Source organism: Octopus bimaculoides, chromosome 14 (genome assembly GCF_046866305.1).
Source record: "Octopus bimaculoides isolate indiv1 chromosome 14, ASM4686630v1, whole genome shotgun sequence".
NCBI lineage: Eukaryota > Metazoa > Mollusca > Cephalopoda > Octopoda > Octopodidae > Octopus > Octopus bimaculoides.
In genome coordinates this window covers 55,909,058-55,929,057 of record NC_142941.1, presented here as the reverse complement: position 1 = coordinate 55,929,057, position 20,000 = coordinate 55,909,058, and the positions used below count along the sequence as shown (strand labels likewise).

The window sequence follows — 20,000 nt, the reverse complement described above, 5'->3', positions numbered from 1 at the left end:
GTGTATGTGTATGTATATACACATTTATACATATACACTCATAAACACAAAATATATACATTACACAACAAACAGAAAACTGCAACTCAAAACATAAATAAATGTGCATGTTTACAATCGTACACATATACAAACATGCAAGCATATACATACATACACGTATACATACATACACGCACACACACATAATCAAGAACAAACATTCAGAGAAGGGTGGGGATGGGGGAGGAGAGAGGGAAGGACGAACGCATTTCTAATTTTCAAAATCAATATCAAAATAACTCAAATCCGCCGCCGCCGCCACCACCACCACTTCCGTCACCCTACCCCATCCCCCACATGCACACAGACACAACTAACTATCCACAATCCTAACAATCCAACAGCCTCCCCCCCAATCTCCACCACCCCGCCCTCACCCCCACCACTCGACAGGATTAAACGAAACCCAGATTCAAACAGATGGTTCTGGCATGTAGTTTTAAGATCGTTACAGAATGGCATCCCAACGCAATACAATTAAATATTGGATATTTGGGATTTTTTTTTTCCCATTCTATTTCTTTTTTTTTCCTTGTTTTCACTTATTTATTGTTCTTTTTTTTTTTTTGTATCCAAAGAGCAAGAAGACATCCAGACAAGATGGTACCTCTATGGTACAGTGCGCCAGTACTCTAGTGCTGAGTAGCTTTATAATTACTCTCAGATATTCAGGGCAACCCCCATGTCTCTTCCTATCATTACCCATTTTACCACAGTCCACATATTGTCCCCTACCCCTGCACTAGGAACTTTCCATCAAGAGTCATCTCATTGGAAATCCCTCCATGTCCATAATGTTCTTGCTGTAGCTGATGTCATTGTTGTCGTCTAGCAACAAAGAGGGCAGACTAAGCAGATTTGTGATCTATAAACACTTATTGATGTTTAGCACATATACATACGTCAGGATGTATATACATGCCTATACTGGCACAGGTGTTGCTATGGGTGCAGGAGTGGTGATAAGCACGAGTGTGGCTGCGTGGTAAAAAGCTTGCTTTCCAGCAACATGGTTTTGGGTTCAGTCCTACTGTGTGGCACCACAGGCAAGTGTCTTCTACTTTGGGCCCTGGGCTGACCAAAGCCTTGTGAGTAGATCTGATGGATGGAAAGTGAAAGAAGCCCATTGTGATATGTCCATGTGTGTATAAGCATAAGTCAGAGTAACTTCCATAGGACAACAGAGAATCGTACAGATATCACATCAAGTTCTTCTAACAGACTTGGCTATCAATCTACATATTTTCATTTTTATGTGTGTGTGTGTGTGTGTGTGTGTGCATGCATGGGTAGGATGGTACTTAATTTATTGACCCCAAAAGGATGAAAGGCAAAATCGAACTCGGCGGAATTTGAACTCAGAACGTAGCGACGGGCAAAATACCTCTGAGTATTTCGTCCTGCATGCTAACGATTCTGCCAGCTCGCAATAATAATAATAATAATAATAATAATAATAATAATAATGGATCTAGTAAAAATAAATAACTTTTACATTTACAGCAGGTCAATTTCTGATGGAGTAGGCTTATGATGAAAAGCATACCAGCCTTGACCATCTCATATTTCTAAGGGGGTACACTATCTAACATGACCTCTTCTTGTTTAAAGATGGCAGCGTGTGGGCTGGAGGAAGATTTGGCTGCTATTTCTAGCAACAGATCCCTCACTGGATCATTTTTGCGCATGTTTTAAAGTTGATGTAAGAAACAGCTTGGAAAAAAAAAAAAGGGTTTTTACGTAAAAGTTACATATGGAAGGTAATTAATTTAAATGTGAACAATTTAAAATAAGGTTTTTGTTAGCTTTTTTTATCCTAGAGGCAGTCAGAAAGCTGGTTGGTATTAACAGGGTTAAAAGACCTGTCAGCTGCATCAACACACATTTCTACATTCTGGTGTTTGCATTTTGTATTTAATGCCGTCACTCCTTGCTGTGCTGCCTTACATTCCAAAGTGAAAGGCAGGAGGAAAAAATGAAACAGATTTTGGTTTGGTTACATTTGTTTCTGCTGTATAAGATATATATATATATATATATATATATATATATATATATATATACATGTACATGTAGGTATGTACACATATATATACACACACACACACACACATATACATATATACACACATATACACATGCATATATATATATATATACACACACACACACATGCATATATATATATATATATATATACACACACACACGCATATATATATATATATATACACACACACACATGCATATATATATATATATATACACACACACACATGCATATATATATATATATATATATATATATATATATATACATACACACACACACATGCATATATATATATATATATATATATATATACATACACACACACACATGCATATATATATATATATATATATATATATATATATACACACACATACATATACACATACAAACATACACATATATGTACATCCATACGCACTATATACACACATACATATACAACACATATATGTGCATATTTTGTTTGGAATTATTCTTTTCTATATTCTGCTAATAGAATATGATTAGATTTACAATTTTAATACCATATCTATCCCTATGGCCACACTCACTAAAAACAAATATAAAATGGAATATGCAGACGAGGAGAAAGATTTGAAAAATCTTTGTTAAACCCATCCCTCTGGCACCAAAATTTATAGCTTCTTTGAAAAGTGAGCCAAAAATAAAATAAAATGCAATAAAATAAATGCAGTAAGCAAGCAAGGCGAAAGATTTGAAAAATCTTTGGTAAACCTTTCCCTCCAGCAGCAAAATTTACAGCTTCTTTGGAAAGCAAGTCGACAGCGGAGCGTCTATGCAAAGCACTAGAAATAGCAGCCTAAAACCACTCGTAAAATTTCATTCTTCACAAACGTATTTGAAAATAAAAGATTGGAAAAAAAAAAAGTGCTATCACAATTATCAATGAGCTTCAATATTAATGATAACATCATAAAAAATAATAAGAAAAAAAGCAGCTCCCTCCCCTCAAAAAAAAAACAAAAGTCAACCGAACTTGCTTTGATTACATCACACAGTTGATTTGGTATTCTATCTAGTTTGTGATACCGATACAGGCAGGGGACAACACAATAATGTCCATTGTTGATTGAGATAAAAGAAGGAATGTTTAAAATAAAAACCAGTGCCGTCGTCGATGCTGTTTCTATTATGTTTTTATAAGGTTGTGGACTGAAGTCGATTAAAGATACCGATGGTGGAATGGAACAGAGGAGAAAAAAAATCAGAAACAGAAACAAAAGAGACACGAGCAGCTCGTGTATTTGATTGAAGACAGCAAAGAGTTAAAACTGGGCAAGCTGCTGCAGTGCTATTGATTTCTCAACAGAATTACACAGAAGCAAGTAGAGAGGTAGGCCTTGCTTAACCTTTCCCCATGACCCTATATCTATGAAAACTACACATGGCTCATGTGCTTCAATTAATTTTTTTTTTCAAATATAATCGAGAATTTGATTGGAATAAGTAAAGTAACTTGGTGGTGGCGATAGCGAAAAGCACTTCCTCGAGATATATATATATTATCATCATCATCATTTAACATCTGTTTTCCATGCTGGCATGGGTTGGACAGATTGATCAGAGCTGGCAAGCCAGAGGGCTGCACCAGACTTCAGTCTGATTTGGCAAGGTCTCTACGGCTGGATGGCCTGCCTAATTCTACCTACTTTACAGAGTGTGCTGGGTGCTTTTATAAGGGACTGCATGAGTGCTTCTTTTGTGACACCAACACGAGTGCTTTTTACGTGGCACCAGCGCAGGGCTCTTGCTGGCCAGTCCTTTTCCCCAGGGGGTACAGGTCTTCTTGAGTACAGCAAGGTGCCAGGTATCTCAGTCCTTAGTCATCTCATCCGAAAGGTTCAGCATCCTGAAGTCAACCTTCTGTCCTTTGTCCCATGTCTATATTATATATATATATATATATATATATATATATATATATATATATATATATATACACTTGGAAATGGATGCGTGACATTCAATTAAATAATAATATAAATAATATACAGACAGATGCAGGTGTGGCTGTGTGGTAAGAAGCTTGCTTTCCAACCACATGGTTCTGGGTTCAGTCCCACTGTGTGACACCTTGGGCAAGTGTCTTCTACTACAGCCTCAGGTTGACCAAAACCTTGTGAGTGGATTTGGTAGATGGAAACTGAAAGCCCATCGTGTGTGTGTGTGCCTTTGAGTCTGCATTTGTCCTCCATCAATACTTGACAACTGATTGTTGGTGTGCTTACGTCCCCATAACTTAGCAGTTCAGCAAAAGTGACTGATAGAATAAGTACTAGACTAAAGAAATAAGTCCTGCGGTCAATTTGTTTGACTAAAACCACTCAATGCATTGCTCCAGCATGGCTGTAGTCAAGTAGGTGTGAGAGGCTGGATCTGGCTAGTTTGAACAGAGAACAGATAGAATATTTGGGTCGGACATGCAACAAAGAATTTAAAAAAGGGAAAAAAAAACACATTAGGCACTGAATCCCAGACATACAAAAATGCAGGATGGTCACAAAACCGAAACAACTTCGATCTTGGAATTTTGTAATCAGGGCTAATCGGGAGGGAGAGGTGGGGTAGGGTAAGGCATTGTTTCCAATCTCCAATGAAAACATACTTGCTCAGAAATGGGGTGAGGATTGGTGAAAGGAAGAGCATCCAAGTGTAGAAAATCTGCCTCGACAAATTCTTCATAACCCATGCAGGCAGGGATAAGTGGACATTAAAATGGGAATAGGGGGGAGGGAAGGGAGAGGAAGATGGGAGGGTGATGAGGAGGACGACCACGGCAACTGTAGTGGTTCCGTGAACAATGAACGCCTTGTTGCAATGTTCTACGTCTCACTGTTAAAAGTAACTTCATCTGAGATCTAAACTGTTTATTCTCTTAATTAACTCAGGAGAAAAGAAAAGAAAACGAAAGGAGAAAAGAAAAAAAAAAGTGATTTTGGTGTACTCAGCAAAGAAGAAATCTTAGATGGAAGACGAGATGGAATAAACACAGACATACAACACCCAAGATAAAAAAAAAAAAAACATAAGAAAAAAAATTCAATGTATTTCAATCTATAGAAGACTGGCAGTGGTGATGGTGATGGTGGTGGTGATAGTAGTAGTAGTAGTAGTATGAAAGATATAGAGGGAGGACACAGTCTGCTAATGAGCCAGTTATTATTACAGAGTGCTGGAGAATGAAATAGTGCCTATCAATCAAGCAGATGAGAGGTTTTGAAAATGGTCCAGAATGTAGAGAAATGGTTGATGTACTATCTTAATGGGAAGGAAATTAATTATTGAAGTTTGTTTGGGAGGGTTTTTTTGATTTTTGTTTGCTTTTTTTCTAAGGGGGTTTTGTTTTTTTTTGTTGTTCTTTTTTCCCTTTTTCTTTAGCCCCCAAGTCAGCTCTGATTGAACAGACCTATGACTAAAGCTGTTCCAACCAAAACCATTTCATTTTTTGATGTATCTACTGACTATATTGTCCAATACATCATACTGTATCATGGGGGCTTTGAGGGATGGGGGGGGGGGTCAGGCAACAGGGCGTAATTTGAGGGGGGAGAAAATTAGCGGCTATTTCTAGCAAATCTAGAGACCACTCAGAAACTCCCACCAGGGCTCGGTATTCTCCAAGTTGCAAATTGTATTCAGTCTGCCAATGTTCAAGATAAAAATAAATAGTAATTTTGGATGTAACTCTAAATGGCAAAGTATAAATCCTTGGAAATGTAATCCAAACTATTTTGACTACATTACAGTTCCTGTTACCGTTGCTATTTAGCCCAAGGGTCAGTCCAGGCACACGACTTATGATTGTAATGGTTCTAACCACTACCACGATAACCCCGTCTTTTTTTTGTTTCTCCCAATCATTGGTCGACTAAAGCCTTGTATTGAAATCTACTTTCCCCCAATGCATCTTTTAACCATTTAGTGTTTAAACCAGTCATATCTGGTTCAAACATTCAACTTGTTTTATGTTCAAACCACCCCTATCCAACCTCTCACACCTAACCTACAATGTCATTCGAAAACTAAACAATCAAACAATTGTTAAAATCTTGAAGCTACAAGATAATGCATGATTAATTCAAAACAATGTGAGCAGATAAGCATTACATTTGACAAAATAATCTGAATGTTAAAGGGTTATGGAGATAGGGTGTGATTTGAGGGAGATTTGCTATCTATTTTTAACAGGTTGAGTCTCAACATAGATACCAACCTAGTTGGTTAGTGTGTGTATATATGTATATATGTGTGCGTGTATGTCTATCCAATCAGGTTTCACCTGAGGCCCAACAACAGCAGTTTATTTATTTTAACATTACAGAGTCTTAAATGAATTAAACCTTCTCCCTTTTTCCCCCCCCCCCTTATGTCACTCACTGTGCATAACATTCAAAATCATGAACAGCACCAGCAAAATACATTATGGGATAAATACATTAGCTTCTTGAATCACCGTGTTGTTGATTAGTTTTTAAAGAGAGTGTTGTTGTTGTGATGATTGTTGTTTCATTTGTTTGATTTTCACAACAAACTCTATTATTATTATTATTATTATTATTATTATTACTATTATTATCATTATTGTTATTATTATTACATGAAAGTCTTACATCACTTCGACATGGAATATTCACCTGAATTGAAATTAATGAGGTGCTCACATGTCCCAAAAGAGTTTTGATTTTCCAGCCTTTCTAATGATTCATCAGACATTCCTTGCCATCTCAAAACCAGATAATGCTTCAGCAGCACAAACTGATGAGTAGTTGCTCAATACAGTAGAAACAGCAGCCAAATAATCCCTAAAACCAATTAGGCAGAGAACTGGCAGAGTTGTCAAAGCATTGGACAGAATGCCTTGCAGTATTTGTTCCAAAAGTACTCAATACAGGATGCAGAGTGTAATTGTATTTATTAAACCCATACTGGTTGCCATTCATTACTTCAAGTTTCACAAATAATCAATCTACTGGCCATGTTGGTCTGGAATGAAAAACGTGCCTTTTCATTACAGGTCAAGACCATTTCATTGAATATTTAGATATTCATGGAACTTGAAGCAACAGCACACAGTATCAGCTAAATAAATAAATATGTGTGGTTGTGTGTGTGTGTAAATATCTATCTATCTATATATATATATATATATATATATATATATATATATATATAACATACACTATATTATATTTCAAAATTTTATGTAAATCAGTATTGATTTATCATAATACGTATGTAAACAAACACAAATTCTAAAGGGGAGTGGGGCGAAAAAAAAAGTCTATTAAAGCTGCACATATCTGGATTTGATCTCACCAATGTCTGACGATACTGTTTTGTGTAAACACTTCCCTCAGGTTCACATATAAATGTGCATACATACCGACACACACACACAAACATATATATATATATATATATATATATATATATATATATATATATATACATACATACATATATATATATATGAACCCAGATACAGAGACAGATAGACGAACATACTGCCTGTGCATATGAATGTTGGAGTGCGTGTGTGTGTGTGTGTGTGTGTGTATGTGTTTACACAGAAGTACATGTAATGCATAGAATGATCAAATCACATTCATTCTGCTAGTCAAATTTCACTGTTTACTTACACATAGTGCTGTTCTTAACAAACTTAGCTTCACTGAATGTGTGTGTGTGTGTGCAGGTATGTACGTGTGTGCTGTGCACGAAGTGTGCGCTGTGCATGGAGTTGATTTGATGTCGGCAATGCAAAAGGCAATGCATGGAGAAGGAAGGGAGAACCAGTGTGGGTGTTTGTTCCCCTGTTGCATGTGTGAACAACTGAGTGGCAGTAGTAGTAGTAGTAGTAGTAGTGAAAGGTGGGGAGTGCTAAAAAAAAAAATTTAAGTCATGACAACTTCCCTGCCACTAACAAGTATCAATGAAGCAGAAAGGGAAGCAAGGTTGTTTTTCTACCTTTTTTTTTTTTGTCAATCTAGAGACAAGTATAATTATTGCAGTAGCAGCAGCAGCAGTAGTAGTAGTAGTAGTAGTAGTAGTAGTAGTAGTAGTAGTAGTAGTAGCAAAGTAGGTTTGAACTCATGTTCTTAAGGACAGTAATATAAGATGACATTTTTCTCTAAACAAAAATCTATAGTGCAGGCATTAATCTCCAGTTTCTGCAACATTGAGCAAATGAGATTAAAAGTAAAAAAAAAAAATTAAAAAAAAAAAAAAAAAAAAACTCCTCCAGGGATAGGACACTAAACTATGATAGGTAGTATTTCTTAATGGGGATAAACTAGAGCAGTGAGAGCATTCCAATTTCCTATCATTATCATTATCATCATCCCACTCACTGACTCTCTCACCACCTTCCAGATCTCGTGTTCAAAATTTTGTTTAACCAATCCGTTCCACAAAACCTCCACTACCATCACAACTATCAAGGCTGCAGTCAAAGTGGGAAATTTCTCATTTGACCACATATTCTCTTCTATAGATGTCAACCTAAAGAACTTCAAACACTAAAAGAAAATAAAAAAATAAAGAGGCTAAAAGTGGCTATATATATATAGGCACTTTTGACCCTCTCTGTAACTTTCATAACCTCAAGCTGTTAGATCAGGTTATGAAAGTTACAGAGAGGGTCATAGCCCAACTAATTAGGGAGCGAATCAATTTAGATGAGATGCAGTTTGGGTTCGTGCCAGGTAAAAGCACTACTGATGCCTTATTTCTAGTGAGACAGTTGCAAGAGAAATACCTAGCCAAGGATAAACCTCTGTACCTGGCTTTCGTTGACATGGAGAAAGCCTTTGACAGGGTCCCCCGATCCCTTATCTGGTGGTCAATGAGGAAACTTGGGATAGAAGAATGGCTAGTGAGAGCTGTGCGAGCCATGTACAGAGATGCGGCCAGTAAGGTGAGGGTTGGAAATGAGTACAGCAATGAATTCCGGGTAGAGGTAGGGGTCCACCAAGGTTCCGTCCTCAGCCCCCTATTATTTACCATAGTCCTCCAGGCAATCACAGAGGAGTTCAAGACAGGTTGCCCCTGGGAGCTCCTCTATGCTGATGACCTTGCCCTAATTGCGGAGTCACTATCAGAACTAGAGGAGAAGTTTCAGGTGTGGAAGCAAGGTCTAGAATTGAAGGGCCTTAGAGTCAACCTAGCTAAAACCAAAATCCTAATAAGTAGGAAGGTAGATAAAACACAAACCCCTTCAGGTAGATGGCCCTGCTCAGTATGTAGAAAAGGAGTAGGTAGTAACTCTATAAGATGTACCCGGTGCAAGCTATGGACACATAAGAGGTGCAGCAACATCAAAGGCAGGTTAACTAGCAAGTTAGTTTTTGTTTGTGGCAGATGTTCAGGTGCAATAAAGACTGCAAACAAACAGGAAACAACTTCTATCTCATTCCAGGGTGAAAAACTAGAGGTAGTCGATAGCTTCCGCTATCTGGGCGACCAAGTTAGTAGTGGGGGTGGGTGCGCTGAAAGTGTAGCTGCTAGAATAAGAATAGCCTGGGCAAAGTTTAGAGAGCTCTTACCCCTGCTGGCGACAAAGGGACTCTCACTCAGAGTAAAAGGCAGACTGTATGACGCATGCGTACGAACAACCATGCTACATGGCAGTGAAACATGGGCTGTAACTGCTGAGGACATACGTAAGCTCGCAAGGAATGAAGCCAGTATGCTCCGTTGGATGTGTAATGTCAATGTGAATACCCGTCAGAGTGTAAGTATCTTGAGAGAAAAGCTGAACATTAGAAGCATCAGTTGTGGCGTGCAAGAGAGACGATTGCGCTGGTATGGACATGTGGTGAGAATGGAGGAGGATAGCTGCGTGAAAAAGTGCCACACCCTAACAGTTGAGGGAACCCGTGGAAGAGGTAGGCCCAGGAAGACCTGGGCTGAGGTGGTGAGGCAAGACCTTCGTACATTGGGCCTCACCGAGGCGATGACTACGGACCGAGACCTTTGGAAATGGGCTGTGCGTGAGAAGACCCGGCAAGCCAAGTAAGATCGTTGCCAGTGCCCCTGGACTGGTTCTTGTGCGGGTGGCACATGAGATGCACCATTTTGAGCGTGGCCGTTGCCAGTACCGCCTGACTGGCTCCTGTAGGATTTTCGAGCGAGATCGTTGCCAGTGCCCCTGGACTGGCTTGTGCGGGTGGCACATAAAAGACACCATTTCGAGCGTGGCCGTTTTCGTGCGGGTGACACGTAAAAGCACCCACTACACTCTCTGAGTGGTTGGCGTTAGGAAGGGCATCCAGCTGTAGAAACTCTGCCAAATCAGACTGGAGCCTGGTGTTGCCATCCGGTTTCACCAGTCCTCAGTCAAATCGTCCAACCCATGCTAGCATGGAAAGCGGACGTTAAACGATGATGATGATGATATACACACACAAATGTATATATACACATCAGATTGGAGCCTGGTACAGCCATCCGGTTCACCAGTCCTCAATCAAATCGTCCAACCCAAGGAATATGCAGAAACACCAGAGCAATGCATTACAAACACTAGAAAGCAAGCACATTGTACATCTGTGAGCCATCCATGGCACACCATTTTATAATGACACTACAGAAAACTAAATTAGGCCTACTTTGTCCAAAACGTGACCATCTTAAACAACATTAAGAGTGTAATTTGAGAGATTTTGGTTAATATTTCTAGAAAGTTAGGTGGCAAGTTGATAGAATTGTTAGCAGGCCAAGTAAAATGTTTCGTGGTATTTTGTCCATCTTTATGCTCTGAGTTCAAATTCACCCGAGGTCGACTTTGCCTTTCATCTTTTCAGGGTCGATAAAATAAGTACCATTTGAGCACTAGGGTTGATGTAATTGATTTATCCAACCTCACCACCCACCAAAACTGCTGACCTTGTGCCAGACTGAAATCAATAATTCTAGTAAGGCAAGGTGGTGAACTGGCAGAATCGTCGGCACACCGGGCGAAATACTTGGTGATATTTCATCTGTCTTTACATTCTGAGTTCAAATCCTGCCAAGGTCAACTTTGCCTTTCATCCTCTCAGGGTCAGTAAATTAAGTACCAGTTGCATGCTGGGGTCGATCTAATCAACTGGACCCTTCTCCAAAAATTTCGGGCCTTGTGCCTAAAATAGAAAAGAATGTTTCTAGTAAGTCAATCGACCATGTAGCAGCACCTTCATTGGTTCGACCACAAGTTTGGGTTGAAATAATAACAGTCCATGACAATCTCTGCTCAGCTTCTTCACCTCATCCTGCTCCCTTCTACAAGGCAAGGGGAAAGGAGAGGAAAAGTAACGGTCAGTATGCCCCCCCCCCCCTCTTCCATAGAAGGTCAATGTTATTGTTTAGCCCAGTGGTTCTGAACCAGGATCCATATAAAATTTGGTGGGGGCGGAGGCCAAGCAAGCATAATAGCAAATTGGGGATGTGTAGCAGTATTTCAAGGGTCCAGGGGAAAAAAGTTTTGCTTTAGATTTATCTATTGCAAGAAACAACTAAGTTTCTTTCCCTGATGCTTGGTGCTCCAGCATGACTCCTGTCAAATGACTGAAACGAATAAAAGAATAACATAGTTCAATATGTTTCTGACCATTGAAAGATGTCCTCTTGGAGAGTTCTATAACAAACCTACAAGCGAATGGCAGAGAAACAAAATGGGGATTTTTCAAAGAAATATCTATAAAACTCGTTTTGAAACATCAAATGGAAAAGGTGATCCATCAGAACAAAATAGTAATCAAAGGGGTTTATAGGTATGAAATGGTTGACAACCACTGGCTTAGCCCCACATTCAAGTTAGCAGCTCCCTTTTTACCCCAACTGAAGAGGAAGAAAGGATTAAGGAGAGTTATGAAATATGGACCTTCATGTTACTTGACACCTTTTATGAATGGGTAAAATCCACAGATCCACTGGATGCGCATCATTACATCCCCTTTATTTCATTAAGTATATCAATCAGTCTTAGTCTTGTTCACTGAGTAGAGCATACTTCCTTGCGGAGGTGTAATAATACCAAAACATGTCCACTGCATTCACCAGTTGGCTTTAGTTAGAAACCAAATCCATTTCAATTTTTATTGTATAAAAATCCTCATCATTGTTTTAGCATCCAATTCTATGTTTGTACGGGTGAGACAGATTTCGTTGAAGTAGATGTTCTATGGCTAGATGCACTTCCTGTTGCCACCTCGCTTGTTTCCAAGCAAAGTAATATTTCCCCATGATTGAACAGGTTTCTATCGAAGATTAGAATTAACGCCACTTGTATGACGATGACACACACAACTATCAAGCAACATGAAGGAAAAAGGAGGAACAAGCACATTCAAACATATATATATATATATATATATATATATAGAGAGAGAGAGAGAGAGAGAGAGAGAGGGGGGGGGGAATTTACGAAAAAACAAAAGACGAAGATAGGTGTGCAAACAACAAACAGATGTATTAATTTAACGCTCGGGAAGTGAGAAAGTCTTTTACGTTTCGAGCCTATGCTCTTCAACAGAAAGGAACACAGAAATAAACAGGGAGAGAAAATAAAAAAGACTTAGTGGCTAGCGATCTATCATATATATATATGTATATATATATATATATATATATATATATATATATATATATATGCATGCTGGTTTCTCTTGAATTTTCATCTACCAAATCCACTCACAAAGCTTTGTTTAGCTCAGTGTCATGTAGTAGAACTGAATCAGAAACCATATGATAGAAAAGCAAACTTTTTTCAACCACACAGTTATAAACAAGTTTCAATTGACTGATCTTCATACAATTATCTCCCTTGTTTGTTGGCTTTCTAGATTTTACACACTTCTGGTGAGAAGTTTCAGTTAGTAATTGCTATGAGATCGAAATGGTGGGTGTTTTCCTTGAATGGTAGAGACAAGAAGAGAGCTCAAGCGAAAACTTTGGTGTTTTGGAGAGAAAAGAATGGGAAGGAGGAAGAAGAAGTATTCTCTCTGGTGCCTGAGGAGACAGAAGCATTCTGGGTAATGAGAAGAGGAGAGATATGTCAGCTGGATGAGTCAGAGAGAAGGTGAAGCAGAAGACAACATGACTGTTGATCAGAGGTTTGTAAGTGTTAATGAACAACCCTATATTAATAAGTGTTAATGAACAACCCCATAGTAATAAGTCAGGTATTCTATGCAGTGTAGGTATTGTGGTGCTATGTTAATTTTTTTTTTTTTTTTTTTTTTACATTATTTTGTGATTGCAGTCATCGATATGGTCATGCTGGAGCACTACTTTCAAGGCTCTCAGTCAATTATAACACATGATACTTATGTAGTACTTGTTTCAGTTGAACACTTATTTTAGCAATCTAAATTCACTGAATCACCAAGTCATGCTATGACATAGGAGAACATGACTTGACACACACACACACACACACACACACAATATAGTAGGGTCAGTTGGGCACCATCTGTGAGAAAAACAGCACCAGGACACAATTCACTCTGCCAGAAATTTAGAAACGACATGCTGTACAGCTTGACATTCAGGCCAGAAGCTCCAATACGAACTTTTCAGAGTGTTTGGGTGTCAATCTGAGGACGTACCGAGAGTAATAAAAATCAAACATCCAGTCAACTTCATGGTGTTTGGAGTGATCATTAGTGATGGTGATGTTATGCCTGCATTCATCTTCCCACATGGCCTCACACTCAACACAGGTCTACTTCAAATGCCTGGAGGAGGTAGTGCTGCCCTGGGTCAAGAGGGTGGCTGCTGGAAGACCCTGTGTCTGGCAACAGGACTCTGCATCATATCACACAAGCAGGAGAACCCAGTCATGGCTGTCAATGTTATTTTCATTTTTGTGTAATTTAGACAATAGTTTATTCACTGCACCCTGTATATGTGTATATATATATATATATATATATATATATATATATATATATATATATATATATATATATAACATGCGTTTTCTCCATTCCTTAAATTTTTAAATATACTCAAATACCCAAAATTTCAAGGAGTTCCTGCCTTAAAAACAGGAACTACACCACAGTTATTTTGTGTTCTTTGCTACATTGGTTTCTATTAACCCATTTATTCTATCCGAAGAAATTTTATTCATTAAGATAGAAGAAATACATGTAATTATATATATACATATATATATATGCATATGTGGGCACAAGACGTCACGAAACGTGTACAACAAAAAATACGAACTAGGAGCACCGTCTTAAAGGGCTTTTAGTCGAAAAAAATCAACCGCAGGACTTATTTTTATGCTACCTTTTGCCGAACGGCTAAGTAACAGAGACGCAAACCCGCCAACTTCAGTTGTCTACCAAAACCACTCGTAAGGCATTAGCCGGCCCGAGGCTACAATAAAAAACACTCGCCCAACTGGGACTGAACCCGAGACCATGTGGTTGGGAAGCAAGCTTCTTACTACACACCCACGAATCACTGTGTATAAGACCAAACTGGAAGAATACTCAATACTTCTCAGGAGACTGTATTTACTATATTTGTTTTACAAAGAAGGCTGACAGTTACTTCGAGGTTTCGACTAAGTAGCCTTTGCAGTCCGACGAATGCTGGCGCTGAAGTTATCCAATAAAACAAGACAATTTCGTAAGAGATCTTTGTTGCAGGACCATGTTTTGAGGTATAATTACGCAGCCAAATATCCCACAAAACGCAACGTACCACCCTAAAATAAGGACATTGTATTAGGTAGGGACAGAGATGCCCCAGCCACTGGAAAATAGACGGGATAGTTGTTATTGAAAGCCGTTGATAACAAATGTCTACTTGACATGCGGGTTAAGCAACATAACTCACACACACACACGTGTGTATATGTATACACACATACATAGACATGCACGTGTATATATACACGTATACACACACACGTGTGTATATGTATACACACATACACACGTGAGTATATGCATACAGAGAGAGTGTGATAGACAGACAGCCATGAGCGGTTAATAAAACTCGGTTACAGACAGAGATCGCCGGAAGCTAATCTCCTCTACATTTCGACGTATAAAAAGAAAATTCATAACTAAAAATAAACGAGGGTGTTATGTGAGACATAGGGGCCAGAGGAAAGTCGATTAATTAAACTGACGCAAAGAATTAACGTGTGTTTATTTCACCGAGCCCAGCAAGAAGAATGAACGGTGAGGTCTATATACGGGCGGGATTTGAACACGGAACGAGAGGGAGCATAGTTTTAATACGGGTTATTTAGTTCGATGTGTTACCGATTCTACCAATTATCCTTAGAATAATAATTTCTGTCCAACCAACGAGAGAGAGAGAAAGAAAGAAAGAGAGGTGTTACGCAGTCGCTCGACTTATTAGAAATATCAACCAAATCTCCCTCAAATGATGCTTGGCAGTCTTTAATATAATAATGAGGAGTAGATCGAACGGCGAACATCTTTGAGTGCAAATTTGTGGGATCAGGGATCAACTAATTTCTGTATTCAATAATAACGATTTCAGCATTAAGAATAAATCAATTTTACCACAGACAGAAAGCCAAATATTTGGGAGAACGGTGTAACCGATTTAACTGACCCCAGTTCAAAAACGTCTGTTATCTATCTGTCTGTATGGTATGTATGTACTTATTTGTGTGTGTGTGTGTGTGTGTGTGCGTACGCACGTGTGTGTGACGATGTTAATCCTAAATCAATTTCAACATTTTGTTTGTAAAAATAAATTTGATATTTTACTTGAACGCATGCATTGAGTGCTCGTTCAGTTAATGTTCGACTGTTCATGTGTATGATTAAACACTAAACACACATTAATGATCATACATACATTATATACATACATACATATACCGTCTAAGGAAACTGGTGAAAGAAACACGCACACATGTTTCTGTGTATATACTGTATCTATTTCAAAGGGACAATGACGGAATTCCCTCACATTGGCGCAAGGACACACATATATTGAAAAGGGGTACATACAGTCAATTAACTAAATTGCTCCTATAATGGTACAGCGACCCGGCACAAATAATGATAGACTGTCAAAAATTTAAACACCCAGAACAAATTAAATTATGCCTATTTCAAACTTTGGTACGTACAAGATCATAAATTAAAGGTAGCAGAGGCAGAAGAATCGGTTAAATCGAATCCTTAGTATTTAGTTGATATTCATTCTATCGGCTCCCGGGGGAACACGAAACGCGAACTCGATCGAGCTGGTCGAGAAAAGAACACGAATATAAGAGCGGGATGGCGGATTGACGCTCTACTGGTTCTGCCATGAAATATAATAACAATTATGATGATAATTGTTTTCGATTAACCACAAAGCTCATAGATTTGCTGGAACAAGGGTAGGGTACGCAGTCGATTGAATCAACCCTTTATATGATTTGGTACTCGTTCTAAACACCTGTGGCAAGGTGAAATGGTAAAGTCGCGACCCTGAAAGGAGCTAAACTATAGTCGTCGTAGTAAGATAAAACTGCAAGTCAGTTAATCTGGTGCTTTACCTAATAATAATAATCCTTATTATAAGTATAAGGCCAGCAATTTTCGGGGGACAGGGTAAGTCAATTACATCAACCCCAGTGCTCAACTGGTACTTATTTTAACCGACCCCGAAAGGATGAAAGGCAAATTCTACATTAGCACCATTAAATAATAACAATAATGTTAGTTTTTTTTTTCTTACTCAGAAACACAGCTTTGGGTCTTAAATAGAAAGATTGTAGGAGTGGAAATTAATTGAAATCCAAAACATTTTCCCTAAACAGTACAATTTAGAATACAGGATATGCACGGCATTACACAAAAGGTAAAGAACATCTATTTATAAAATAAGTAGAAATAAGAATTCGTGACGCTCATGCCTGCTTTTCTCAAGGACATTAATCTAAAATTAACTGTCTTTATATCGGATTCGAAACTGCAAAAGATTATTTTAATAAACCATCTTTTTGATTTATAAAAATTTCTTAATTAGAAACAGAGTTATATACATACATACATAATATCGACCAAAGGACTGCTCCAAGCCCGCGAATATTACTGGTGTATTTTATGTAACTGATCGAGGAGGGAATGGAATGAAAAGCTAGAGACTGCAGACTGTCAATAATAGCAACAACTTCGGTATAAATGCTACACATTTGTAGAGAACGGATTTCAGTCAATTAGGTTAATCTCTAGGGATAAAAACCAGCTCCGACGGGATTTGAACGCAGGACAGCAAGGGAAGTAACTATATACTGCAAGACAAATTTTGTGCGTTTGTCCAATGCTCCACCGATTCTGCCATCCTACCTCCCCCCCCCCCGTTCTAGACATGTATGTGTACACACACACACATACACACGTGTGTGTGTGTGTATTGATAGTTAGTGTGTGTACACACATACAATTTTCATAAAGGATGAATAGTGTGGTTATTGCTTAATCCTAGCATAGCCTTACGACCAAAAGCGCTCTGATCATGACCATCTCGATTGTTGGGGCTCGTCTAGGACGTGTGTTATCTAATGTCTCACTTATCTCCCCACCACTACTTCCTTTTGGTAAACAACCGGATTCAGACTGGCTGCCTCTGGTTGGTTGTGCGATACAAAACTTCTCATTGTATAAATGTTTCACATCTATAACATAACCTTCTCTCATAATATTAAATAAAATATTTTTTTTTAAAAAAGTTATTCTACCAAATTTCCGGTTATATCTGAAATAAATAGAATCAACTAGACGATGTATATCATAAGAAATATATTTAAGAAAGGCTTAAGAAGATAGTGTGAGATTTAGAGAAAGATTTGGCTGTTGTTTCTAACATGCCGAACAACCATGTTCAGGTTCCCTCATTGGTTCATACAGAAAGGTAGGACTACTGGTAGAAGCCATACACCTCTGGACCGACTTCATTATATTCGGTGTCGACACACCATGCTCTGAGCTCACGACACACTACACACGCCCTCTCAATCACGCCTCCGTCGGCAGGGTATCGATGACAATAAATCATTGTAATATACTTGGGATAAGAGAATCAACTGGATTGATTGATTATACATAACTTATAAAGGAAAAATAGCTTTGTGCTAGAAAAAAAACAGCACACATCCAAAACACTATTGTGTCTGACATTAACGCAAACATTTCATGTTTAGCCTCAGGTAAGCCGTGATCAAGTACACCTTTGATCAAAGGTATTTCAAATGTGACCATCCCATTTTCGACTAAAACTACATTATGTCTCAAATGTGAAATTTTCTTCTTTTTAAAAACAGTAGCGATGAAATCTGAGAGAGATTTCGCTGTTATTTCTAACAAATCGAGCGATCGTGTTGAGACGACTCTCTGGTTTGTTGTTTTAGCCCCAAGTGCACGCCAACTGAGCAGATCTATCGTCAAAAGCGTTCCAGTTATGACCATCCCATCTTGTTTTCAAGCACAGGTCTGCTAGGTCTACTTTGTCCAATGTGGTTCTCTTTTTTGTTTTCTTTTAACACACGTTAAGGTGAAATTTGATGTAAATTTTGGTGGCTGCTATTTCTACACCTCGTTGACTCGTAAGCCTGTTACCGACAGGTTTATATATATATACATATATATATGTGTATATATGTATATATATATATATATATATATATATATATATATATATATATATATATATATACATCCCCAACGTATACATACATATTCAGCAGTAAGATACGAAGAGAAAGCGCGAATGAAAGAGCGAGTGTTAAGAATTATGAATGTATATATATATATATACATACATGAAAGAGTACAAGAATGACAAGGAATATAAAAGAAAATAAGAAGAGTTGATATGTTCATGGACTTACCTATATCATGGCTAGATAGATGTATGGAGCAGAGCAGGCTGTCACAGTCAACCGGACCGCATAGTGTAACATAACCAGTTGAAACTATAATCGTGCAACAACAGAAAGAGATGAGGGGAGGGGCACGAAGGAGAAAGTAAACGGAAGGGTAGAGAAAAGAAATAACAAAGGGAATAACAACAACAAAATAGGACAGATCAAGGGTAGAAGTTTCCACCCGCAAATATATATATAGGTGATCTAGTGGTGGAGAGAAGTAAAAAATAAATATATATATGTATCACTGTTAGGTGAAGTGAGTGGCCGACACTTGTGTAATGCCACTTCATCAGACGACTGAATGTGTTCACCATCAACTGAAGAGTTCCACCAATCGATCGTGTAGTTCTTCCTTCCCCTTTTTCTCTTTCGTTTTCTTATTTACACACACACTCTCTCTCTCTCTTTCTCTCTTTCAATTTCTTTCTCTTTAGTCTATACCTCAGTGCTTGTTTATCTCTTTCTTTCTCTTTCTCTTTCGGTCTCTCTTTTTCTCTCCCGTTCTCTGTTTTTATCTTTCCATTTCTGTCTGTTGTTCGCTTTTCTCTCTCGTTCTCTCTCTCTCTCCCTTTCTTGTAGTCGCGACTGTTTTCTCTCTCTCTCTCTCTCTCTCTCTCTCTCTCTCACACACACACACACACACGCTCTCTCTCTCTCTCACACACACACGCACACACACTCTCTCTCTCTCTCTCTCTCTTGCTCACTCTATCTCCGTTGTTTTCTCTCTCCCTTTCTTTCTTGTATTTCTAACTCCTTTCTCTTTCTCTCTCCCTCTCGGTCTCTCTCTGTTCGTTCCCTCCTAACTCTCTTTTTCACCCCCTTTCTTTCTTATCTACTTCTTCCTCACCTTCACTTTCTCTTTCTTACTCTCTTATTCTCTCTCTCTCTCTCTCTCTCTCTCTCTCTCTCTCTTCCCTTATTCCCTCACTCTATTAGTTATTTCGCTCAATTACTATATCTTTCTCTCTCCAAGTATGA

The 20,000-nt window shown here is 38.4% G+C and overlaps 1 protein-coding gene across 1 annotated transcript in view; it reads right to left on the bottom strand.

Moving 5' to 3' along the window:
- The window catches only part of LOC106874412 (alpha-1,3-mannosyl-glycoprotein 2-beta-N-acetylglucosaminyltransferase), a 156,110-nt gene extending 136,772 nt beyond the window's left edge, over positions 1-19,338 (bottom strand). The window contains exon 1 of the mRNA XM_089363002.1: positions 18,981-19,338. The gene's annotated coding sequence lies outside the window, so the exon portion shown is untranslated. The remainder of the gene's footprint in view (positions 1-18,980) is intronic.
- Between the last annotated feature and the right edge of the window lie 662 nt (positions 19,339-20,000).